The sequence below is a fragment of the Panthera tigris genome, chromosome D4, assembly GCF_018350195.1.
Source record: "Panthera tigris isolate Pti1 chromosome D4, P.tigris_Pti1_mat1.1, whole genome shotgun sequence".
NCBI lineage: Eukaryota > Metazoa > Chordata > Mammalia > Carnivora > Felidae > Panthera > Panthera tigris.
The window spans coordinates 67,469,890-67,495,785 of NC_056672.1; the positions used below are offsets into that span (position 1 = coordinate 67,469,890).

Sequence of the window (25,896 nt, forward strand, 5' to 3'; positions counted from 1 at the left end):
CCAGATGCATAGGCTGGCTTTGGATTTTGTATTCTTAATTGTGTTCCATTCTGTATTCTGTTATTTGTATTCTACCCTTGTCACTATATCTGTATAATAAATTTTATGATATATGATGAAGAGTTAGGCTTCATACTAGTCTCATCTTTGGTGATGATAATTTCCTCTTACAGAGGAACTTAAGAATCATTTATCAGGGTGAAAAAGTAAAGGCCATTTTGGTTGAGACTACTATGGATTTGTAGATTATTATATAGAGAACCAACAGTAGTGAGGCTTTTCATGTAAGAATGTGATATGTGTCTCCATTTTCATGTCGTAAGTACTTTCAGTAAAAATTTTAAATACAATCCTGTAGGTTTTGCACATTTCATTATTTATTTTAGCTACATTATAGATGTTCTAAAAATTGTCATCTGTGCGATTGGGATCTTCTATCCCCATTGTATTTTCCGAATGGTACGATGACATACAGTGTGAGTCATCTACAAAGTAACCCTCCAGCCACTTCTTTCTTGCTAATTTTATTTGGGGTCTGCAACATGCCCATTCTCAGAGGATGAATCGTGATAAGGTCTAAGCCAGTCAGGGCAGTCTAAATGATTGTGCCTTTACTACATGCTGACTTTCTCTAGCACTCCTGCCACGGAGGCTGGCCATAATATCTATCTAGTATTACACAATGTGTGATAAGAGGAATTCTGATCATGTTTACCCTTTGATACAAGTAAAATCCCTTTTGCTTCTGCCCCCATTCTTTCTTCCAATTTTCAATGCTGATGAGCAGGCATAGCACCTGGTTGGGATAAGCCATATGTGGCCATGAGACAAAAAGGCAGCATATTGAGATGATGTAGCAGAAAGATGAAGTGTCTAGGTCCGTGAAAACGTTACCAAACCACTGGACATACCAATGAACTGTTTCCTCCTGATTCCTTTGTCAGTAAATACGATTTAAACCTTAATTCAGCATTCTCTAACTAAAGCTGAATGCATCCAAACCTATTTAGATGTTACTGGCATATGGGGAAAATTAATAGATTTTTGTATGTTTCCCTTGTCCTCAGTTCCCTTCTTGAACTCTGAGTTTTATTCATTTTGAAGAGCATTGTTTGAGAGTTTCTAATTTGCATTTACAAATAATAACCATTTGGTCTCAATCTTTCTAATGTTTATTCTTACAATTTCTTGAAGTATCTCGAAGGCCAAGACCTCAGTGAAATGTTGAATTGTGTCAGTGAATAACAGGTATTTTCCTTGTTAATTCTGGACCTTGATGGCAATGCTTCCAATATTTCAGTAGTAAGTTTTGCTGTGATTTCCTGGTAGATAGCCTGATAATGAAAAAAGTATTCTTCTAGTATGAATTACTGAAAATTCAATTGTTTTATTTTGTTTTGTTTGTAATCAGAAATGGATATTAAATTTTATTAACAACTTGCTTTGGCATCTATCAAGATGATCATGGTAATTCTACTGTGTTCAGTTAATGTAATGAGCTACCTCAATAGATTTCCTGGTTTTGAGCATCCTTGCTTTTCTGGGATAACCTTATTTAGTCATGGTGAGTTATTTCTTTGATACACTGTTGAATTTTCACGTGAAATATGTTGTACAGAAGTTTTGCATTTATATTTATAAGTAATATTGATACAAAGTTTTGTTTCTGTATTTGGTTTGCTTTTGTTGGATTGTGGGGTTATACAGTAACACTAGACACAAAGAATGAGTATAAAATCTTTAAATAGCACAGGACTTAAACTGTGATGTCTAAAACTTTCTGTATTCTTTAAATTTTTCCATGATATACCTATTACTTTATAATAAAAAAATTTAAAGATAAATTACTTTATAATAAAAAATTTAAAGATACATACATACATACATACATACACATATTTTACAAACAGGAATTATCATTTCTATAAGGTATAATGGTTTACCTAGTGCCTCTGCTGTGGGAGTTGGGAATTTAACTATGCTTTCTGTTTTTTCTGTGGTAATTGGTTTATTTTTCTTTTCCTCTTTCTTTCTCTTGAGTCAATTTTCATTATTATATAGATTTTTGGAAAAATATCCTTTTCACCTAAGAAATTCAATTTTATTGATATAATACTCTCATAACTTTTTAGTCTCCTCTGTAGTTATGTTTCTTTCCTTATCTTAATATTATATATTTGTGTTTTTTATTAGATTTATCTGATTTTTCTGTTGATAGCATAAGTGATAAAGTTTACTTCTTAATTTTCATAGACTTCTGTTTTTAGCACTCAATAGATTCTACTTAAAAACAGTTGGGGGGAAGATTTTTATATCCTTTGATTCAAAGTGTTTGTGTATTTTAAATATATTCTGCTTCTAATTAATATATTTGAGGATATTAATTTTTATTTGATTAAAATTGGGTCACATCACGTAAGTTTTCATATGTAGTGTTCTCAGTGTTGTTTATATTTAATAGTCTGTGATTTCAGCTTGATTTTATTTTTAACCAAAGATTATTATGAACGGTATTTTAAAGTTTTTCAGTATAGTGTGTGTGTGTGTGTGTGTGTGTGTGTGTGTGTGTGTGTTTCTGTTCTTTGGCAGTTAATTTATAGTTTTCTTGCACTCCAATTTGTATTCTGCTTTCAGTACTTACTGAGATTATAGAGCTTTTCATAAGAGACTCTGAAAAACTGAGAACAAACTGAGGGTTGATGGGGGGTGGGAGGGAGAGGAGGGTGGGTGATGGGTATTGAGGAGGGCACCTTTTGGGATGAGCACTGGGTGTTGTATGGAAACCAATTTGACAATAAATTTCATATATTGAAAAAAAATAAATACTGAAAAAAAAGAAAATTTAAATGTTTCAAGTATCCAACACACACACACACACACACACACACACAAAAGAGATTATAGAGCTTTTATTTTTGTGGCTGAATGACTGGTCAATCTTAGTGAATGTTCTGTGGGTACTGAAAAAGAGTATCAGGCACACAGTTCTATACATATATCTGTAATCAAATATAATGAATGTGTTATTCAATTCCTCTACATCCTTTTGTATTTGAGGGCCACTTAATATGTCATTATTTTGTGAGGCATGTCAAAAATCTACAATTATCATTATAGTTTGGAAACTTCTCCATGTAAATGTAACACATTGTACTTCACATATTTAGAAGCTATATCAACAGGTACAAAATGGTGAATTATTCCTTTTACCAATTAAAATGTTTTCTTTTTCATTTTAGTGTTTTTAATCTTGAATTTTATTTCATCTGATATTACTGTATTTTCTCCTCATTCCTTTTTTCCTTTTTGATAGTACTTACCTGATTTCTGGTTGGATACTCCCTTTTATTTCCAAAAATTCCTAGTCATTTGCTTTTATTGGCAACTTATTTAAATAGCTGTTTGCATTTTCTGTTTCTTAGACCATCATGTTGTTCAACACACCTCCTTTTAGAAACTGACAGATTCTGTGATCTTCAGATAAAAAACAGGATATAGAGGAATTGTACAACCCATTTAATCACCTTGAATAAAATTTATGGTTATTTATTTGGTTTAAAGGTATGAGAGTATACCTCAATAGAGACACTTCATCCATTAACATTTATTCTGAAAATTAACATAAATACATTAAATGATTTTATTTGACTTCTTATTTTTATTTCTGAAGTTGTTTGTGTTTCCTATAATGAAATCCTCTTGTTTGTTTATCTTTTCTTCTTTTCGTTTCTTTCACTGCACTGATTTTCTCGTTTCTCATTCCTTCATTAATTTTGAAGTCACTGATCTAACACCTTAACTACTTTCTTAGTGAGATGAAAGAAAGTTGAACAGTGAACCGTCATATAAGATGTTAGAATCCTTAATCTAACTATATTAAGAAAAAGCTGATGTATATTTGTGAGGATTGGTAACCCAATAATGTGTCTATAATTTTGTAAAATGATAAAACCATCATTTGGGGTCAAAGGTTGAAAACAATAACCTATGTAAGGAATTTGGACTAAGTTAATATTACATATATGTGTGTAAATTACTACTTATATATGTATAAATTACATATAAATGTATACACATTTGTGTATAAATACAATATACATATTACATTAATGCCTCTGTATATGTATAAATGTATACATATATAAATTATTACATATTATATAAATTTATACATATATAAATTATTACATGTTATATAAATTTATACATATATATAAATTACTACTTCTATATAGAGCGATAGAGAGAAATTCTTCTCAAATAGTAAAACTTAAACAGTATTGAGATCTTTTCCAGTTTAAAGGGATAAACCTGATAATAAAAGAATAAATAAGAACCAAGAATAAAACTGACCCATGTTTGCTAAAGTAGACAGATAAATGGAAATAAATGGGGAGTACAGAAAGTTACATACAAAACTATAGTGTGTGATGAATGTAACCTTTCAATTACGTGGGCAAAGAAAAAGTGTTTAGCAATGCTGTGGCAATTAGTTAATAATTTGGGAAACAGTTGTTTGATTCCTACCTCATCATATACTAAAATAAATACTACACAGATTGTACAACTAAATGTGAAAATGAAAATATTGAAATTTGAGGGAAAAAAACACCCATGTAGGTAAATAGTTGTCCTATTAGGAGTTTTGAAGACTTTTCTAATATTATACCAATGATAGAAAGCCTAAAAAAAATGAGTGATAAATTTGAACACAAAATATTTTAACTTCAATATATTAAAAAGCAGTATTATCAAAGTTAAAATAAAAAAAAAACTAAGAAAAATATTTTATTCCATATTATAAGGGGTTAATATCCTCAATGTATAAAGTGACATCACAAGTCATTGTAAAGACATAGACACACAATCATAACAATAAAAAATAAGCAAAGGTTATAAGTTATTGAATCACAAAGGGAAAAATACAGAGGGAAGAGTTAATAGCAGTTCTTTCTGTATTTTCAGACTAGATATTATCTTATTTTTTCTTTCCTTTAACTTTACTGTATTTGCTAAGCTTGCTACAACACATACCACTTTTATAATCAGGAAATATAAATATAGATATATCAAGAAATATATAGATATACATTATGCAAAAAAACAAAAAACATATAACTATGTTATATTGGGAGTTTAATACTTTACTATGAGGAATGATGGTGCTATCTGGAATCAGAATTCCTGAGTTCAAGTCCCAGGACTCATTGAATGATTTTCAGTGAGTCACTGAATTACTTTGAGCCTTGGCTTCTCCAAATATAAAAACAAAAGAAATAAACTTCCTGTCATAAATTGTTGTGAGGAATAGATTTTTAAAATGTATGTGATAAATGCTTTGTGAGGATCATTTACAGATGTCAGACATTCCCATTGCTAATCCAGTGTGATAAGGCTTTTCCCAACCTCCAGACAAGTACCTTCTCTGTGCATCTTCTCATATAAGTACCATATCCCTGGAGCACCTAGCTGGCATGACTCTAGATCTCAGGGTCGTGAGTTCGAGTCCCATGCTGAGGGTAGAGATTACTTAAATAAATAAATAAATTACACACACACACACACACACACACACACACAGACACACACACACACACACACACAATATACATATATGTTTAAACACCATATCCCTTTGCCTGATGAGGGCTTAGGTTCCTGAGTTGCTGAGGTGACAGCTGGACATGTCTTGGATTTTGCAACCTCCTCAGTGAATGGGACAGGAGCATCTTCTAGGGCCTGGCTACGGTTCTAAGCAGATGAAACACTAATAACAATCACTGTTGCTTTTCTTTTTCCATGTCATGTGCTTTGCCATTCAGTTCTAGTATCCACAGAGCTAATTCAATTACCAAATCGATACTATAATTTCATGTTTATGACCTTTAAAAAGTCTCTACTAGTTTCAAATTCAGTCCTCTGCCATAAGTCAGATGAGCACACTGGCCAATCTCCTTTTTCAGCAATAGGAATAAGTCCTTTATGAATGCTGCATGATACAGAGGGAATGAAAAAGGATCAGAAGAATCAACTTTTCTTTCATATGATCCCTGATATGCAGAACAGTGCTGATTCTCCATTTATATCTCTATGCAAAAAAAAAAAAAAGCAAAATTACAATTTTCCAGGTGAAAAGTCTTATGCCTCCTTATCTATTTTTTTTTTCTTTCTGATTCTAAGCCTATAAAAACCCTTTTAGATTGAAAGATGAGAAGGAAAAATGAAGAAAAACCCTAAACATTCTCAAGGAACAGAAGATGTTGATATATGGATAACATAATTAACTTCTCTGCTAATCCTCTGAGATTACAAAGAAGATGAAATGGACTGAAAGTCATCAAAATAATTTAGAGAAAGTATAAAAATTATTTATTGGTTGACTAAGCTGTTAATTACTGTTGGTTGTATAAAAGTATAAAATCTCATTTCTGGGAAAACTTATGAAGGAAAGGAAGGAGAAAGAGAGGCAGAGAAGAAGGGACAGAGAAAAGAAGAAAACTGACTTTTAAGTTCAATGCCAATTCCAGGAAATCTCTTTTGCTAGCATAGGCAAATCGGATGTACTAGAAAGTACCATGAAGAGGAATTGAGTAGGTGTGGATCTTCAATAACTTTGGTATATAATCCTGGGCATTTTTTCGTGAGACTGTTTTCTCATCTGGACTAGATCAGTGGTTTTCATACAGTGCTCCAGCAGAACATTGCTGATCCAGAAGGTAGACCGGTGAACAGTAGTAGTCTCTATACAATGTACAAAAAAAAAAAAAAAAAATGAAGGGAAATAAAGTTCCCCCTTTGCTGCAGTTTATTTATTTATATTTACTATAACAGTTCCCATACTGTATGAATTTTTCTGAACATATACAATTGTTTCTTGGATTGAAATATCAATAAAGAAAATTTTCTTGATTTTAAGATTTTCTCTTCCATTTTTAAAAATCCTTTGGCATTACTGCCACATGTCTGGTAGCTGAGTTCTAGCAAATAAAGTGAACTAACAAGCAGCAATAGTAATAGGAGAACTTAGGTACAATTAATCTACTTGGGTTTTTTGTTTTTAATTATTGATTTTTTATTAAAAGAATTTTTTTAATGTTTATTTATTTTTGAGACAGAGAGAGACAGAACACGAACGGCGGAAAGTCCGAGAGAGAGGGAGACAGCACAGAGCCCGACACAGGGCTTGAACTCACGGACTGTGAGATCATGACCTGAGCTGATGTCGGACGCTTAACCGATTGAGCCACCCAGGCGCCCCAATTATTGTTGATTTTTAAATTTGTTTAAATAGTAATGGATTGGTTTTCGTCAGGGCTGCATATTTTGATATTGAATTTCTAGACTAGAGACCTGTCTTCTGACTCCAAATTTAGAGGTTTTCCTTCATTTTTGCCATGTAACAGTGAAGCTCTGAGGAATTGGAGCATATTAGCTTATACTTAACAACTCCCATGTTCTTTATATACATTTAAAAAAATCTTCATAGCAATCTTATACATATTTAATTGTTCTTCTTTTACAGATGTAGAAACTAATGTCTGGAGTCCAAGATCATCACTATTAAGAGCAGGAGCTGGAAACCAGTGAGTCTATGTGCATTGCTGGATTTGGTGTTTTTATTCTGAACGTTAAATCAATAAATACTCAGATAAAGCATGCTCCTTGGAATGAGCAGATTTTCAGGATAAACATTAGAAGGATACTAAGAAGTAAAGTTGTTCTGCATTTTAGACACTTATAAAAAACATAGCTTTTGTGAAACATTGTTCTTAGCAACTTGCTGAGAAATCAAACCTCCACTTTAGTAAATAAGAGAGAGTGTGTGTAGATTTCACCTTATGGGGAAGGGGCAACTAATATGAAATCTACAAGGGGTCAGTCAAGGGTTAGTGGTTAGTGGATGAAAAGTGAAGTCAATTTGGTGCTGGCAGTTATACCTAAAATCTGTACTAGATGTATTGAACTCTTAATTAAAAGCTGTTTAGGAAATCAAATTAATATATGCAAGGATTTAAGTGTGTATGTTTTAAAATAATGATTAATAAAAACTTATGATTAAAATGTCTTTTAGACATTAGACAAACATTTGGTTTGGTCAATCATTATGATATAAGAAATTCTGTGCTGGCAAAATTCACTTGCAAGTTCTCAATTTTTTTTTTCTTTTTTTAAATAGCATTTTTGAAATGTTTTTCTTTATTTTTGAGACATAGAGAGAGTGTGTGAATGGGAAAGGGGCAGAGAGAGGGAGACAGAGGATCCGAAGCAGGCTCTATGCTGACAGCAGAAAGCCCCATGAGGGGCTAGAACTCACAAACCATGAGATCATGACCTGAGCCAAAGTTGGAGACTTAACTAACTGACTGAGTCACCCAGGTGCCCCTCAATTTTTTTCTAATGACAAAAAAGATACATTGATTGTAGAAATGTTTAAAAATCTGAGAAGCCACAGTGAAAAAAAAAATATACCCATAATTATATCACCTAGAAAAATTACATCACTTGGAAAAAACTATTAACACTTTCATTGTACTTTCCTAATTATTTTTCAATGCCTCACTACACACACACACACACACACACACACACACACACACGTACAAATGTGGAATAATGCTACATCTATTGTTTTGAAATCTGGTTTTCCCTTATCAAAGATCATGTAAATATTTCAATGTTATTAATATTAATTATATTAATATTTCTTATAGAATTTGATAGCTATATATATGTTTTCTGTTACATAAGTGAACATATTTTCTTTAAACAATCACTTTTTGAGTATTAATGCCACAATAAGCCTCCTTGTATATAAATTTTTGATGATAGTCATGAATGGTTAGGTCAATTTCTAAAAGTTAAATTTCTGGGTTAAAGACTTTTAATATATCCAGAAAGATTGAAACTTGTCATAGTCCCACCGAGAACTAGAGGATCTATTTTTCCATATCCTCAACAAGTGGGAATTCTATATACTCTTTACAATTAGTAAATGTAAATATATGCACACACACACACACACACACACACACACACACACACAGTATATGTATTTCTGCCAACTTGTAGGTATAAAAGAATATCACTGCTTTCATTTTCATAACTGATGAAGTTGAACTTCATTCATATTAGCCACTAGTGACTTTATTTGATAATATTTGGTAATATTTTGAGATTTAGTGGAATTCCAGATTTCAAAATACAAGAGTAGAAGTTAGGAGACCTAAATTTCAGTTTTCTTTACACCATTAGCTTTGGAAGACCTTAGGTTAAATTATTCAATCTCTCTGGTCCTAAATTTCCTTTGTATGTAAAATTTACTCAAAATACCCACTCAGATCTTCCAATTGTCCTTGTGAAAGCAAATTGTATTACTTTTATGAAAAAACAGTTACTGTATCACTATTTTATTAACAATATTAATTACCTCTTTGCAACACATTTATAATTACCAGACGCATAAAAGGAGGTTCTATCATTCAACTTTAAAATGTTTTTAGGGACACCTGGGCGGCTCCGTCAGTTAAGCGTCTGACTCTTGATCTGGGCTCAGGTCATGATCTCACACAGGTCATGATCCCACCGGAGCCCCTACATTGGGCTCTGTGCTGACAGTGTGGAGCCCGCTTGGGATTCTGTCTGTCTGTTTGTCTCTCTCTCCCCCTTCCCTGCTTGCACTGTCTTTCTTTCAAAAATAAATAAATTAAAGGGGCGCCTGGGTGGCTTAGTCAGTTAAGCGTCCGACTTTGGCTCAGGTCATGATCTCAGGTCCGTGAGTTCGAGCCCCGTGTCGGGCTCTGTGCTGACAGCTCAGAGCCTGGAGCCTGCTTCGGATTCTGTGTCTCCCTCTCTCTCTGACCCTCCCCCGTTCATGCTCTGTCTCTCTCTGTCTCAAAAAATAAATAAACATTAAAAAAAAAAATTTAAAAATAAATAAATTAAAAAAAATGTTTTTAAATACTGAAGCGCCTGGGTGGCTCAATTGTTTAAGTGGCCAACTTCAGCTCAGGTCAAAATCTCAGGGTTCGGGTGTTCGAGCCCTGCATCAGGCTCTCCCCTGTAATCACAGAGCCAGCTTTGGATCCTTTGTCCTCTCTCTCTGCCCTCCCCCTGCTTGCAAGAGTAAATAAAAACATTAAAAAAAGAATATCCTTAAAAAAATTTTTTTAAATACTTAAACAGCTAATTGACAATTCAATTCAAGCAAACCAGTCAACTCCATAGCAGTATATATGTGTGTATATATGTATATACACATATGTATATGTGGTTTATATATAATTGTACAACATATAGCTTATATATAAGGTCTACATTTTCTAAATTTTTTATGAGAAGTCATTTTAATATTGGCACATTGGTATATTTCCTTTCAAGGTGATTTGCATGAGTGTGTGTGTTTTATCAAAAAATAATCAGTGATCATAATTTTGTATCTAGGCCTTTCACCTAGCAGGAGGTCATTTTTCTATTTAATTACAAAATCTTCCTAACAATTTTAAGCTGCCTAACACATCATAGTGGGGATATATTCTTATTTACTTTACCATTCCTCTTTTCTTAATGACAAATTATTTCAGTTACTTACTTTACCTGTACTTTTTTTTTTTTTTTTTTGGTATATGTTTTTTCTACATTTCTGAATGATTCCCTAGGGTGGATTCTAAAAGGAGGAATAAAGAGGACAAAAAATGTGATCATTTTAGGACTTTAAATATATATTGTTAATTGTGCTAAAACAACTTTTACTAATTTTTAATTCCTACCAGTAATATAAAATAGGAGGGCTTAACTTGGGGGTATACTGGCCACCACTAGACCACACGATCTTTTATTTTTCACTTTTTAAATTATAAAAGTGATTCATGTTTGTACACACAAAAATAGCTCAAACAACATTTTCTTTTCCATTTCTCTCACCCTTTGCCATTAACAGTTTGGCATGTATACTATCAGATGTTTTAATCCAAAAATTTTTTTGTTACTTTAATTTTAATAATATATTTACTTTGAAATGTACTAAAAATGTATGTAAAAAATAGCCTATTAGACCTGTGGTATCGTGGGTATTATTGCTTTTGAGAACGCAAAATTATTTTTAAAGTTGATTTAAAAATAATATATACTAAGTAAATAACATGGCAACAAGTCAAAAAAAGTCTTGAAAGTGATATGAGAATGACAACTTTAGGGAAATGCCATAGAGGCATAGCTTCTAGAGCTGATTGCCTCTGACCAACTCTGTGGTCTGACCAAGTCATGTCCCCTCTCTGAGCTTTAGTTTCAGTGCAAGTAGCAGGAATCTGGAAATACTGGTCTTTCTGCTAGAAAGGGATGCCTCAACAAGTGGGCAATCTTTCAGTTGAATCTTCTTAATTTTGGTTAATATAATCATAGTTGAGCTAAGGTTGCTCTCTTTCCTAAAACGATCTTCTCTATTTGGGCCCCTGGGTGGCTCAGTCATTTCAGTGTCTGGTCATGATCTCTGCTCAGGTCATGATCTCATGGTTCCTGAGCTCCAGCCCTGTCAGTCTCTGCAATGACCGTGCCAAGCCTGCTTGGGATTCTTTCTTTCCCTCTCCCCTACTCAAGTGCTCTCTCTCTCTCTCTCTCTCTCTCTCTCTCTCTCTCAATAAACAATAAAAAAAAATCTTCTCTATTAAGAAATTTATGTAAAATTATGAGTTAGGCAGGACATTGGCTTTCTTTTTTTTTAATGTTTATTTATTTTGAGAGAGAGAGAGAGAGAGAGAGAATTTTAAGCAGGCTCCATGCTCAGCACAGAGCCTGATCTGGGGCTCAATCCTGTGACTGTGGACATCATGACCTGAGCTGAAATCAAGAGTTGGACACTTAACCAACTGAGTCACCCAGATGTCCCAACATTGGCTTTATTTCTAAAAATTTTTTTCCTCTCTCTTTTTAAAAGTTTATTTATTTATTTTGAGAGAGAGAGAGAGAGAGAGAGAGAGAGAGAGAGAGAGAGAGAGGGAGAGAGCGCAAGCAGGTAAGGGGCAGAGAGAGAGAGAGAGAGAGAGAGAGGGAGAGAGAGTCCCAAGCAGGCTCTGCTCTATCAGAGCAGAGCCTGACATGGGGTTAGATCTCACAAACCATGAGATCTCACAAAGCTGAGCCAAAATCAAGAGTCAGATGCTTAATCAACTGAGCCACCCAGGTGCCCCAGGGCATTGACTTTCAAATGAATGCCCAAATTTTATTTTAACAAAATATTACTTCTCAGTAACTCCATAGTAGGAACAGAAATGCTCAAGTTAATCATAGTCTCTCCAAATTGGCTAAATTCCTGTATTGTTTTTGAGAAAGTAAAATAAAAAACCAAAACTAACTAGAGTTCTGTAACCAAGTAGTGTAATTTTAAAGCCAGTGGTTCAACAAGTAGATCATGCATTGCAATTCTAACCTATCTTCTCTTGATCGTCTTTACATCCCTAACATTCAGCTCTGTGTATAGCATATTGTAGCTGGCAAACTGAATGATATTACACATGAATATTTCATATTACAGTAACTAGTTTGATAGAACTGTAAATGTAACTTGTACCTATGGGAGAGAGACTTTTTTGGAGGGAATTTTAGAACATTGCTATTGAAACATCCTCTTTGGTATCCAAAGGTATACATAGACAGATTTATATGGATTAAGTTTAATATGTTATTGCCATTTCTCTCCCTTTGAGAGCTGTTCAGAATCATGACTCACCTACTCTGTGTTCTTATAGTCACTTCTCCTTAGGCATGGGCACTAGTTAACTAGTTACATATATCTGAATATGGTTTTATGAGAATATATTGATTTTTCTGTAAGAGATCAGAAAGAAAGTGCTAGGGACTTAACTTTCTAGATGTTTGGAGGGTCCATAATTACTGAATTTGAACTTTTCAAAAAAACTTTAAAGACTGAGCAATTTCCAACAAACGTTAAAGACCTCAAGGATTCAGAATAACCCTTTGAAATCACAAAGTATTTACTTTTATAGTAATTACTCAAATAGTAAGTAAAAGACTATATATACTGTGCTATGTGGAAAAGGAGTTTTACATAGTTTACATAGAAAATAAGTTCAAGAGGTGTGTCATAATATGGTGAAATGTTTAAAGATGGAATAATTAGGACTTCTGAAAAAGCCATATTCATTTGCCCTTTGTTTTGCGAAAATCATCGGCATGAACAGTTTTCCAGCTGGAATTTAGAAAGTGGGGTTATAAACTGGAATTTTTGTGTGTGTGTAGTTTTCAGTAGGGAGAACTTTTCCTTTCTTTTATGATAGAATGTAAATACTGAAACAATGACAGACAAGAGTGAATAACTCTTGTTTCAGTTGAAATTCTATTTTAATGTAGCCTCTGGACCAACTCTTCCTTCTTTCCATGATTCCTTCCTACAGGTGACAGAACGCCCTCCCCACCCCCCGCCCCCCATAAACACTTTTCTCTGAGAGATTTGGGTGCCTTCCTACCCTAAACCTTTAAAACCCAAAATGATTTATAGGCTACCCCTATCCTGCTAGAGGTAGGCATGTAAGTGGATTATATTTGCATGGGTCACTTTGATTGCAGGACTCCACTGTTTCTTGAACTAAAATTGCAAGATTTATTATTCTGTTAATGCTCATAAAGTCACTCTTTCGATGAGCCATAATTTCCCTTTATGAGGAGCCTGTATGCCAGTCACCCATGATAAGGGAGAAGAAAATTCAGACTTCCAACATATTCATATTTCCTTGTGAACATTAATAAAGTCTTGAAATCCCATAGGACTCCGGGGCACAATGGCTTGGGATACAGCAACAAAAGGCAAATTTCACGCAGTCAACATGTCCCTCATATTGTTGGCTGTGTGCAAAACCTAAGCTTTTCCATTTTAATGAAAAAAATTTAGAAATTAACCTTCCTGGTGAAGAAGATACCCCACCAACTAGGCTTGTATTATCTTTGTGAAAATTCTTAAGGAATGACATAACAAGAGGTGCGAACTTTCTCCTGTTATCTTAATGGTCTGCTAATGGCAAAGCATAATTACAGTTACTTAAGTGCCAACTTTATCAAGGTTTTCACTAAAACCTTCAGCCCCAGCGCTTTCCTTGACTGACCTAGCTTTTATTTAATCCAGTTGTTTTACTATCATTTGAAAGAAAGCTGCCCCCAATAACAACAAAAAGCCTAATCCCCAACCATGTTAAATTTCTTTCTGTTATATTTCAGTTAGATAGTTAAGGCACTTGTGACTCCAAAAAAGTCGAAAGAAATTGTGTATGGCATCATTAATTGAAAATTTAGCCTTTCCACATTCAAACAGCAGGGCTTTGCAGGAGTTTTGCAACAGTCGCCTCACGGCTTTGGGAAGTCAATTTGCTTCTAAACCAGAAGATGGTCTTCCAAAGGCTGTCCTGTATTTGGAATGGGAACTTAGCCTTTGTACCTTTCCCCCAATGTACCCACAGGAGAAGCCCGAAAGCCACCCATCGGTCTCTGGATCTCCTCGCTGCCTTTGTCCCTTCTAGACGTGGAGGCTTGGAGAGGAGGTTTAGTTTCCAAGGATTGGAGCGTTTGAAGGGCGGGGCCATCTCCAAGTCCATCTCCCCTTTTTGTCCTCTTCTCCTGGGACGGGAGGGAGGAGCCAGGTCCCCCCACGGCCGGTTCGGGAGCTCTCTGTCTCGGTCGCTGGAGGTGAGTCTGAAAGGGCGGCAGCCCGTTTAATTGTAGCGCAGGTTAATTTCTCGAGTTCACCGCAGTCGGTCAGCCAGCCGCTTCCCGGGTCTTTGCCAAGTGGGTTTATGAGGTCTGAGGCGTGTTGGGGCGCGCTCACATTCTCGCAAAAGGCTCCTCCCCAGGGCTCATTCCCCGACTGCGGGCAGCCCTTCGGTGCCCCAGGAGCCTTGGATTTCCTCTGACCTCGGCCGCTTCCTCCTCCCTCCCCACCGCCTGGTTCCGTGCGCCCCTGCCCCCGGGGAAGGGCGGCCCCCATCTTAGGACTTCCGACCCAAGCCAGCCCAGGAGGTACCTTCACGTCGAGGAAGGTTTTATCACAGCCTCCACAAACGTGCAGTAATAGGGGCTTTCAACCTGAAATACGATTGTTATTTTTCCGGTGCAGGGGCTTGACAGAGAAAGTCAGCTTTTTATTAAAGACAAAGAGGTAAATTATCAGCTGGGGCACTGAAGGGACGGCGGAGACCTGGCGCGCTTCCTCTCGTCGCCACGAGGAATTTGTGGGGGAGCGGCTGCTGGCGCTCAGACACCCCTGGGGTCCCGGGGGAGGAGCTCGGGGCAGAAGGACTTCCCCAGGTCCCTCCGGGCACCTGGAAGGAGGGAGTCCTCCCAGTTCTGCACAAAGCCACGGGCATTTCAGTTCTGAGCAGCCTTACCTTCCTCCTCTCTCCTTTCTTCTTTCTCTTCTCTTTTGACTCCAGTCTCCCTTTCGCCTCTGTGCTTTCTCCTCCTTGTTCTCCTCTCCCTACTTTTTCTCGTCCCTCTCCTCGCCCTCCCCCTCCTTTCTTCTCCACCGCACGCGTAGAGTGTCATTTATTTATTTATTTATCACCCCCGCCATCAACACCCTTTTAGGGCTCCCAAGCTTTTCAATGTGAGTGGGAGGAGAAAAGGGCAGGAAGTGTTGACGGCAAGGGGGTGAAATCGTGCCTCTGGGTGAGAGATTCTGCCCCGGAATAAACGATTGGGGAAAATCTTGGAAAATGCGGATTCGGATCTGTTTATGAAAGCCCGCTATCCGATGGGAACCAACTCCGCGCGCGTCTCCTCCTCCCCTTTATTGTATGGGTTTATGGGTATATCTTCCCGGACTGTTGTTTGGAAGGGGGGGGGGGAGGGAGGTAGTATTAAAGAGGACAATCTGGCCCTGGATCTTCAACACCGCGCCTTCTCCACCGGATGCGCGCTCCCCAATGCAAAGGAATCCAGCAACATCCCCCAATTCAGACGCGGACAAAAGAAACTTTAATTAAGGTCTCTGCCCTGCGCGCTGTGTGTTTCTCTCTCCCGATGCTGGCGATGTCCAACTCGGGGATGCGAGAAATAGAAATGGTACAACCAGCCCGTGCCCTTGAACTTCAATTGCTCCTGACTTGCTGTATTGATTTTTTTTTTTAATAGTGTAGGCACCCCCCCCCCCCATCAAATTAAAGCTTTAGGAGACATTCAACCTGGTGAGGGGTGAGGGGGAACCCATTCCTTTGCAAAAGAGATAGTTCATAACGATTTGGGGAAAATTACACTAAATAAAAATTCAAGGTGTGAAAGCTTCATCTTGGTTCTCTTGTCTTCAACACCATGACACCTTATCATTAGAAGCGCTGATTGTTACTTTCCGAGCCTTTAGATGATCAGCCAGAAAGTGCAAACAACGCGGGGCTGGAGGGTGTAAAGTTATTTAAGTAGGCTTTCTTTTTTTTTTTTTTTTCCTTTTGGTGCGCCGTCAAAACATTTCACAAGTTAGGAAAATAAAGTGGTGGTTCCGAAGCTCGGAATGATGGGTTCTTTCCCTCCCCCATCCCCCCCTCTCCATATCAGAAAAGAAATAAAATGCACAATGAGCCTTTATTTCGGGGGAGAAGACTTCAAAATACGTGCCAGTAATGGACAATTTGAGCTTTTCACTGGAGATACTCACACCGCAAGCTGGAAAGGGATTAAAAAGCCCCACGTGGTTGATCTGGGTTTAGACTTGCAACCTCTAGTTCCCCATGTATGTTCTTTGCAAAGATTGGCCTCTAGATGGATGCGTGTGAGGGACTCTCTGGGCCCGGGGCTCGGCGCCTCGGGCTGGGCTGATGGTGGGAGAGCTATGAGCGGCCGGGCAGGGTCCTCACTGGGGGCTTCCTCTGCCGGCCAGGGCGGCCGGGCGCCTCCGGGACGCGAGCGCGCACGCCTCAGCCCGGCCGCCGCGCTCCTCGCACCGCCTTCTCCGCAGGTCTTTATTCATCTCATCTCCCTCTTCCCCTTCTCCTCCTCCTTTGCCTCCTTCTCCTCCTCTTCCTCCTCCTCCTCCACCACCACCACCACCTCCTCCTCCGCCGCCGCCGCCGCCGCCGCCGCCGCCACCTCCTCTTGCATCTCACTGGCCTGGCTCTGTGTTGCTCTGAGTGACAAAGACAATGTCCCAGCCTTAACTTTGCAACCACCTTGCCTCCTTCTGGGGTTCGGCGGGGGGGAGGGGGGACAGCAGCCGCAGCCTCAGCATCTCCTCCAGCTTCTCCTTCTGCTCTTCTCCAGCTCTTGGATAATTCTTTCCTGACCCCCCCCCCCAGCTCTTTTCCTCATTTCTTTCTTGCTTTCTTTTTTCTTCCCGTCTCCTGCACGTTGTTGTTGTTATTAGAAAGGCTTCGCGCACCCCCTGGTGCTCCGGCGTTTTGTGTGGCAGGAGAAGATTGTCTTCCTTCTCTCTTTCTGTCTTGCTTTCTCTCTCCCTCTGGTTGCTCATTATTCAGAGAGAGACACAGAGGGAGGGAGAGAGAGAGCGCGCGAGGGAGAGGGAGGAGAGGAGAGAGAAGAGGAGAGAGGGGAGAGAGAGAGAGAGAGAGAGGGAGAGGGAGAGGGAGAGGGAGGGAGGGAGAGAGAGGGAGAGAGAGACGGATATCTCAGGTCATCTGCAGCTGCAGCGAGTCTGAGGAGCCGAGGAAGGCAGGGAAGATGGCGATCCTCCATTGCTGAGACCCGGCAGAAGCACATGAGACTCCCAAACAACTTCCACAACAATAACCCGAGCAGGAAGAGGAGAAAGAGAAAGAGGATAAGGAGGCGGTGGGGCTGGAGAACCCGAAACACCTCCCGGCGCCGGGACGCTTCTTCTGTAAGTTACTGCAATTAACAACCACCTCGGGGTGGTCCGAGTGCTCCGGGGAGGAGAGCGCGGGGCGGTGGAGGCACAAACGCGCTCATTCATTCGGCCAAGGAGGGTTGGTGGAGCGGGGAGGAGAGGAAGTCCCCTGCATGGACTGGCTGTTGGAAGAGAAGAAGCGAGCGAGAAGAGGAGGAGGAGGAGGAGGAGGAGGAGGGGGAGGAGGGAGAGCAGGAGGGGGAGGAGGAAGAAGAGGAGGAGGAGAAGCGAGGGAGGAAGAGGAGGAGGAGAAGGTGGTGGTGGTGGTGGCAGTGGAGGTGGCTGTGCTTTTCCTGCTGGCTGCTCCTTCTGCTGGGGGGAGCGGAGCGCTGTGGCTTAATTAATTTCGTGTAGTTCTATGGAGAGAAGAGAAAATGAAAGATGAGTGAGAAGAGGGCTGGAGGCTTAGGACGGATGCTCCGAGTGTGGGGACAGGAGTAGGGACAGAGAGGGGGGCGGAGGGCGGGAGTCCAGGGGACCAGAGCCGAGAGCCGAGAGCCGGAGGGAGTGAGCGAGGGGCAGAGGAGGGAGCGCTCTGAGCCGCCCCGACCTGAGCGGGTTGACCTCTTTCTTTCTCTGTCCCTCTCCTTCCTTTCCCCCTCTCTGTCTGCCTGTCCCCAAGCCCGATGGCAAAGCCGTGCGGATTGGCACCCCCCCCCTTCCTCAGGTATTTGGCTCTCTCCTCTCTCTCTCTCTCTCTCTCTCCCCGAAGTTGGGATGCGGGGTCGGGATGTGTCGGGGGGTGGCTGCTGCCGCTGCTGGTGCTGCTGGTGAGGAGAGAGGCGAGACGCGGGGGGCACGGGCCGGGTGGGGGGCGCAGGTTCAGGAGCAGCTGAGGAGCTGTCTCCAGGCTGGGGGTTCAGAAGCGTCTGGTGCAGGAGGACAACGGTTTCTGGAGAGGAGAAGCCATTACACACGCTTGGCTCTCTGAGGAAGGGAGAAAAGAAGGCAGGGGCCTGGGGGTCGCCTCACTCCTGGTGCAGTTCCCAGGGGTCTGCCCTCCTTCCAGGCGCGAGGGGAAGCCGCAGCCGCCCCCCATTGGAGCAGCCCCTCTCTTTCCCTTTCTTTATCTCCCTGTCCTCCATTTGCAAGCTGTCTGCTTTGGTTCCAGTCCAGACTCCAAAACACAAAGCTCCTTCTCACGTTCATTCTCCAGGCTTTTCACCATTCCTGAAGGAACCCTCATTTTCTTTTCATTGTAGCTTCTAACCTACAGAGAGGGAGGGAGGCTGCCTGGAGTTCCTTTTATATTCCTCCTCTACCCAAAGGGGGAAAAAAAAAGTTTTATTTTTAAGCACGCGTCTGGGATGGGAAAAGACCAACCAGTTGGGGCTTTCTCCCAGGGCTCCCGGGGGTTGTGTCTGAGTGTCTGTGTTGGTTGGTTTGCTTTGGTTTTGTTTCTGGAGGTGGCTTGCAGGTTTTTGGAGGAAGCGACTAGTTTGGTTGAGAGCTGGGAACTGAGTCAGGTAAGCCGTGTCATGTTGTAACTCCACCAGAAAATGGAGGAGAGCGGGTTTCCAGGAGACAAAGCTGAGATGAGAAGTGTTTATAAAATTATGGATGTCTCCATTTTGAAGCTCTGTTGGTGATGGCTGGAGGAGGAGGCTTGCCTGCCTACTCCTTCTTTTCCAGGGTGGAATCTTGTGGTGGTTCCTCACCATCTATTCATTATGCGAGGAAATGAGGGACTTGTAAGGGCTGCTCAGATTTTTCTCCCACCAAAGGAGTGCTTTCACAAGTTATTGAGGCGTTTGTTTCCATTTTCAAGTAAACTTTGGAAATTTTTTTTCTCCTTTTGAGTGGACCTGAAGGGTTTTGACCTCCTTCAGGAAAGGCAAGGCAAAACCTTAGACATTTTCCACCGAGGTCTTCACACAACTTTCGGCTGCTCCAGGTCTCCTGAAAGTCACCAGGAAATGTTATTTCCTCATGGTGAAGATGGTGGTGGCCCTCAGCTGAGATTTCGGAGTTCTGGGGCTTGGTTATCATCATGTTTTGATGCATTGCAAGACTTTATTGTCTGGTGTGGGCTGATTTCTGCAAAAAGGGAAAACAACAGCAACAACAACAACAACAACAACAACAACAAATCCTGCAAGATCTCAGAGGAACTGACTCTAGGACTGACTGACACCAGTTTCTCCAGAGTCCACATTTCTCTTCAGGTTGTTCCATTTGTGTCTAAGGCCTTCTTTTAGTTCCTTTGTTTTCCCCCTTCCCTTTCATTCTGCTCTTTTTTTCTGTGTTCTCAAGTACTGTAAGTCTTCAGAAATATCAGATGTCTTCTTAACAATGTCACTATGGAAACAAATTTTTAAGATATTTTGTCTGTTGAGAAAACCTTGTGTCCAGGTATCTTCACCTTTTTAACTGGGAAGAATTTAGTAGTCTTCTAGGAAGACATTTTGTGAGGATGATTTGAAGGAAGGACCCAGTCCTACCCCAGTCCACACACATTGACTGGAGCTCTTCACAGATTAGTTCTAGAGAATGTATGTAATTGATCCAAGTAAAGAACAAAATCCTGAAATGCTTGAGGAATTTATAAAAGCCAACCATGGAGATGTTGCTTTACCATTAGGTAAGGTAGCCATCTTGAGGATGAGGGAAGATGTTGGGAGAATTTTAGGTGGACTGTTGATGAGATAGGTGAGGAAGCCTCCACGTTGGAATGAAACCTTGGAGGAGATTCAGAACCAATTAATATATTGTAAGGAGGCTTGATTGGACCTTGTTTTCAACTAAGGGGAAACATAGAAAGGTACCAGCTTCAACAGAAATAAGGACCACATTTGCGAGCGACTTACACCAGCTCTTTTCTTGCTTTGCTTTCTCATTGTGTGTCAGATTTGTGTGTGTGTGTGTACGTGTGTGTCGAGTTCCTATGTCTCCAGTATTTCTGTGCATACTGAGGTGGTTTTAGATTCCAGATGTAATTATATTCTGTTGAGTAGCTGGTAGCAGTGTCATTCAGTAAAGGCACAGTGCTGTATATGACAACATCACATTTTTCAAACCAAACTGTTGTGTCATTAATTGAGGGTTATTGTTCTTCTGAGGAGTATGAGAGGAAAAGGAGAAATACATGGTTCTTTAGCTGATAATTGTCCATGGTCAATGAAGTAAAACCCTGTTTTTTGCAGACGAAGACGTATGGTTTTCAAGATTTTCAGTTGATGTGTGTGCTCATTTAAAAATACTTCTCTTCAGATCTCTGCTTCTTTATTAAAAACCTGGGCTTCTCCCAGAGCACTTGACAAATCTTACTTTTTGGAATCATGCCTTTTATTAATCAGTTTTGAATGTTGTCTTTTGATACCATTGCTTCTGCTCCTGAGTGGGACGTCATCAACGTTACACTTAAATTTGCTAATGTGTGTGTGTGGATGCTACTCGTTCCAACTCGGAAGCTCCAAGGCAGTGGAATAAAAAGAGTTATTTGGGAAAGTAATTACCAGGTAATTTTGCATCTAATTAACCACGTCTGTGTATGTAAACATAAATACATTGTAGGTTGATCTTGAAGCAAACTTCCATGATATCTTTGTTGTTGTTGTTGCTACCGGGACAGCCGGTTAATTACTTATTTTGGTGTGAAAAAAAATTTGACAAACTGGTTGCTAGTCTAGCACGTAGACTCGCCACATGTTTTACTTTGTGACCAAATATTTTGGTGTCTTTACAGATAGTCTTAGAGTTGAGATTTCCTGGAGGGAAAAAATGAGGTATCTAAGAGGCATTTTGGAGTTTGAGAATAATGTTCTAACTGGTTACCTAAGAGACATGTTCATCCCTGATGCGCTTCATCAACATGGGAAGCACCTAATGTTAAAGATTCTTGCATTTTTCTAGGGCTACACGTTCGAAATGGGACAAGTATTTTGGATAAGGCGCTATGAGAGAAATACAGAGTGTCAAATTGAACATTTTTATTTGATGTCAAGGCTCAGAGATTTGTTTTGTTTTGTTTTGTTTTTGAGGCATCAAGTTGATGAGGCTCGTTATGCAAATTTTTTCCATGGCTCTAATATATCATAAAGAGAAATCATTCTGGAGAAATATGTGAGCTGTGAGGCACGTTGCCGTAGAAAAGATGCTCGTTGGATCTTTGTATTCCACAGTTTTTCTCATGTTAGATTTATGTCCATCTAATTTATTGACCACATTCCCTGAGGACATGTTTTTTTCCACACCCCTTGGAGTTGGAAAGAACTTTGAGATAAGAAAGAAAAAATATATATGCACATACACATATGTATCTGTGTGTGTGTGTGTGTGTGTGTGTGTGTGTGTGTGTATCTTTCTTTCTAATGAGTCTTCTGGAAGACAGTAGGGGAAAAGAAAGCCAACCCTACTAATGGACTTTAGAGTCTTTGTGGTCAGTTTTCCTGAAAGAAAATAATGGCAAAATTGCCTTGGGAAGAGTTCTGCTTTCTGTATGTTGGAGTTTAATAGAGTCTAGTCTGTCTTGAATTCTTTCCTGGTGTTGAGAGTTCTTGGTTAAGGTAACCTTACTCATCTTCTTTGTGCTGTATGCCTTTATCAGACTTAGCGCTCACTGCCTCCTGGGACAGAACATGGACAAAGCTGTATTGAACGTTTCACGTTGAAAACTGGAGAACAGAGGTGCTATTTCACACTGCCACACTCACAAATTAGGAAATAATATAAAGAATGCATTCAGATTGCAAAGGATCTGACATGGGTACATGATTGGATGATTGGTATGTGGAAATTAAGGAAATTCAAAAGAGGGGGAGGAAAATATTTCCAGGGTCTATCATTAGTGATAGTGAACTGGAAAAAAAGTCAGCCTGTGTGTGTGTGTGTGTGTGTGTGTGTGTATAAGTGTGAAGGCAAGTATCTTTTGAGGTTCACATACTTAAGAAGTTGGTGGCTTTGAGAGAAACATTAGCTGGCGTTGGTGACCTATTAATTGATTATGAGAAAATAGAGAGGAGAATAGATAATGCTAGGAGAAAATTCCTTTTGTGTGATATGCCAAGACATCTGGCAGATGTTATGTTGGGCCCTAAGGAATGGACAGTTTAATTTTAGCCCTAGCAAGGAAATGGGAAGTTCTGAGCTCTTTTAATAGCACAAGCCTTAGTTTGGGGAAGGTTGCTTAAAAAAATAGGAAAGGAAAAGAAAAGAGGCATTTATTGTAATATTGAAGAATTCCAGGGAGCACCCAGATTAAGCTGAAGTTTGGGAGCGATGGACAAAAGTACTTTTCCCTAAGTAGAGATTAATATAAAAATCATTTAAAAGTTGGCTAACAGGTACACTGTAAATGGTGAATATTAAGAACGTCTAATTGAGAAGCTAGTTGTTTTGTGCCTCAGAGAGATCATCTATTTCAGATCTCCCCTTCCCCCTGCATTTTATTGAAGAGGAAACTGGCACAGAGACGTGCAGTGACTTGCCCAAGGTCAGAAGGTTCAGTTGTAACAAAGCCAGGCCCAGAACTCAGGTCTGCTGACTCCCAACCCAGTGCCCTTTCCACCACCCCCCTGCATATGATTGTAGCGGTTTGTGAAACACCAGCTCTCCTCTCCAGAGTGAAAGCCTCTGTGAGAAACTCTGTAATCAAACCCTAGTGGGGCAGGAGTATTGGTTTTTTTGTCAGTTGAATTTAACATGTTGGGGCTGAGCATGGTTTCATTCATAGAAGTAATACACTCCAGAGACCAATTTTGTTCATGGGACTTGCAGTCGAGTCGTAGATACTGGGTTCAGACTGTGCTTTTTCTTTTAATTGTCCTGCTCCCCACTATAGTTCAGTCATCCAGGGCTTGGGAGTCCTTTTCAAATGCCCTTCTTTGGAGGTTTGTCTGGGTCTATTGCAACTTACAAAAGTGCCCACAATTGGACTCAGAGGATCTCTTTTGCAACATGGTACAGATAAATTGGCTTCTTTCAGAGATGCCATTTTGTAATACTGATGAATGGCCAAGAGAGTGAAATCCAGTCTAAAACAATACTGGTGATTTTCCAGTGTTCCGGACTCCTCCAAAAATTTGCCCTCCATGTATCTTCTTGGAGCCTGGTTCTCTCTTGCAGACCAGTGGCTAGCTATTTGCCATTCCCCAATGAAGTCATGGGGTCATCCTTAAAGTGAGTTTTTAACAACATGGGGAACATTTAACCGGGGAGAGAGAGAGGGAGGGAGGGAGAGAGAGGGAGATAGGACAGTACTTTAGGAAGGGTGAAATGGGTTTCCACTTTTGATTCCTCTTGGACAAGTGAAAGTCATTTTGTGTAAAAAGAAGAGTGATGTTTGGAAGTTTCCACATTTTCTAAGCTTCTTCCAAACTAAAGCATAAATTTTTAATCCAGGAGGCAGTCTGGAGAAGGTAGTGCTGGATGTGGACTTCTGGCAGAAACACAGAAACGCTATAAACAGTTGAACCTCAGTGTGGCACTCCTCCAAATGAGTTGACTGTCGAAAATAAAATGTTCCAGAAGAACTGGGAGAACAGGAAAGAAGTTAAAACAGCATGGTTTGCATGCCAGTACTGAAGGAAGAAAAAAAAAGTTGGGGTTGGGGTTGAGGGGGTGGGGGCATTGGAGAGAAGAAGACAATCCCAGATTGAACTGTCTCCTGAATTTATAAGACCCAGGAACAGAAGTTTCCAAGTGAAGGAAAATGGATTGTTATGAATGTAGACGGTTATTTGCAGTTTACTAGGAAGCTCTTTTGAATCTCTTGTCCCCTTGAACTTTGTCTCTGGAGAACTGCACACACTGATAAATGCAAAGTCAGTTGGAAGTGCTTTGGATTTACATTTTCTGCTTAGAAATACTATCATAAAATTTGTCTACTTTCTAAGGTCTCCTGTCCTTTTTGGTTGAAGCATACATACATAAGCTTTTTAGCCTTTGGATGTGTGACTTCAACTCAAAGTTGGTTTTTTTCAGGACTTGGAAAGACAAGAGGTAGGTAGAGTGATGCGGGGGAAGAGGATATAGGTATGGTCACCTACAAATGCATTGCCTTTGGATTCTGGCGAGCAGCTTCCTTGGTGTCTTCAAAGCGTTCTTGCCTAATTCCTAGCTGGAGACATTTTTTCTTGAGTTATTCTTGGAGAGGAGGTTTCTTTTTGTGCCAGGTCATGGGTATTTTGATACTGATTTTTCCTTGCTTTCATGTGTTTGCTTGTTCAGTTCCCTGCGTGCTGCTTCTGGATATTAATAAAATACTGCTGTGCCTGTCCACATCTTAGCCCCAACTTCATTCAAAGAACAGAGCCTACTCTTGGGGGTGTAGGGAAGGTTGGTGGGCACTGACTTACTTGTTCAAAAAATAAATACTTGAAGATGAAGACGGCTTAATTCAGAAAGTTATTTGCCAAGCTTTTGCAGAGACTTTTTGCAAAGACCATGCAAAGAAAATGGGGAAAATTCTACTAGGAACTGGTAGATCCTGATTAAAATGCGTTAGGATCACTTAGTAGGAAATTAAGCATTTGTCCAAGAGGAGTAAGCAAAGACTTACCTTTGGATTCATATTGGTTTGAGCACAAAAGGAGCTGGAGGCCCAGGCGAGACAACTGTGTCAGAAGTAATTAAGCCCGGGATTTGTGGAGAGGCTTATCTGCCACAGAGCCCAGCTGGGGAAGGCCAACCTCACTCCCTAAGCCCTCATCTGGCCAGTTGAACCAGAACAGGAGCTAAGGCCTTCACATTTTGGAATTTTTCTCTTCCCTGTTCAGATTTCAGAAGGTAAAGTTGCCATTTATTCATTTTTGCTCATGTCAGCTGAGGGCTTGCTTCTCTCTTGAGCTGGGAAATGCCAGAGGCAGGGGGGTGGGAGCCGATTCCCTCTGAGGGAACATTCTCCCTTTTAACACTACAAATGTGCCTATAACATTGTACTTATTACTCAGAAAATAATTGTGCAGTGGTACAATGTGGGATACTTGAAAGATGTTTGCTGCACAAAGGTTCCAATACTCACCTGCAGATTAAGAAATGGGTTTCTAAACCATCTCATTTCTATTGCTAATGAAAAGCTTTGGAAGGCACCTGTGAATTAGAGC

At 39.8% G+C, this 25,896-nt stretch overlaps 1 protein-coding gene across 3 annotated transcripts in view; it reads left to right on the forward strand.

The window, feature by feature from the left end:
* The first annotated feature begins 7,520 nt into the window (after positions 1 to 7,520).
* ZNF462 (zinc finger protein 462) overlaps positions 7,521 to 25,896 on the forward strand; it is a 144,576-nt gene continuing 126,200 nt past the window's right edge. Inside the window, exon 1 of one of the 3 annotated variants that reach the window (XM_042963821.1) lies at positions 7,521 to 7,583. The gene's annotated coding sequence lies outside the window, so the exon portion shown is untranslated. Of the gene's footprint in view, positions 7,584 to 14,632; positions 14,689 to 17,605; positions 17,828 to 25,896 lie in introns of those variants that run through there. The other 2 variants (XM_042963822.1, XM_007094269.3) reach the window with 2 other exon arrangements.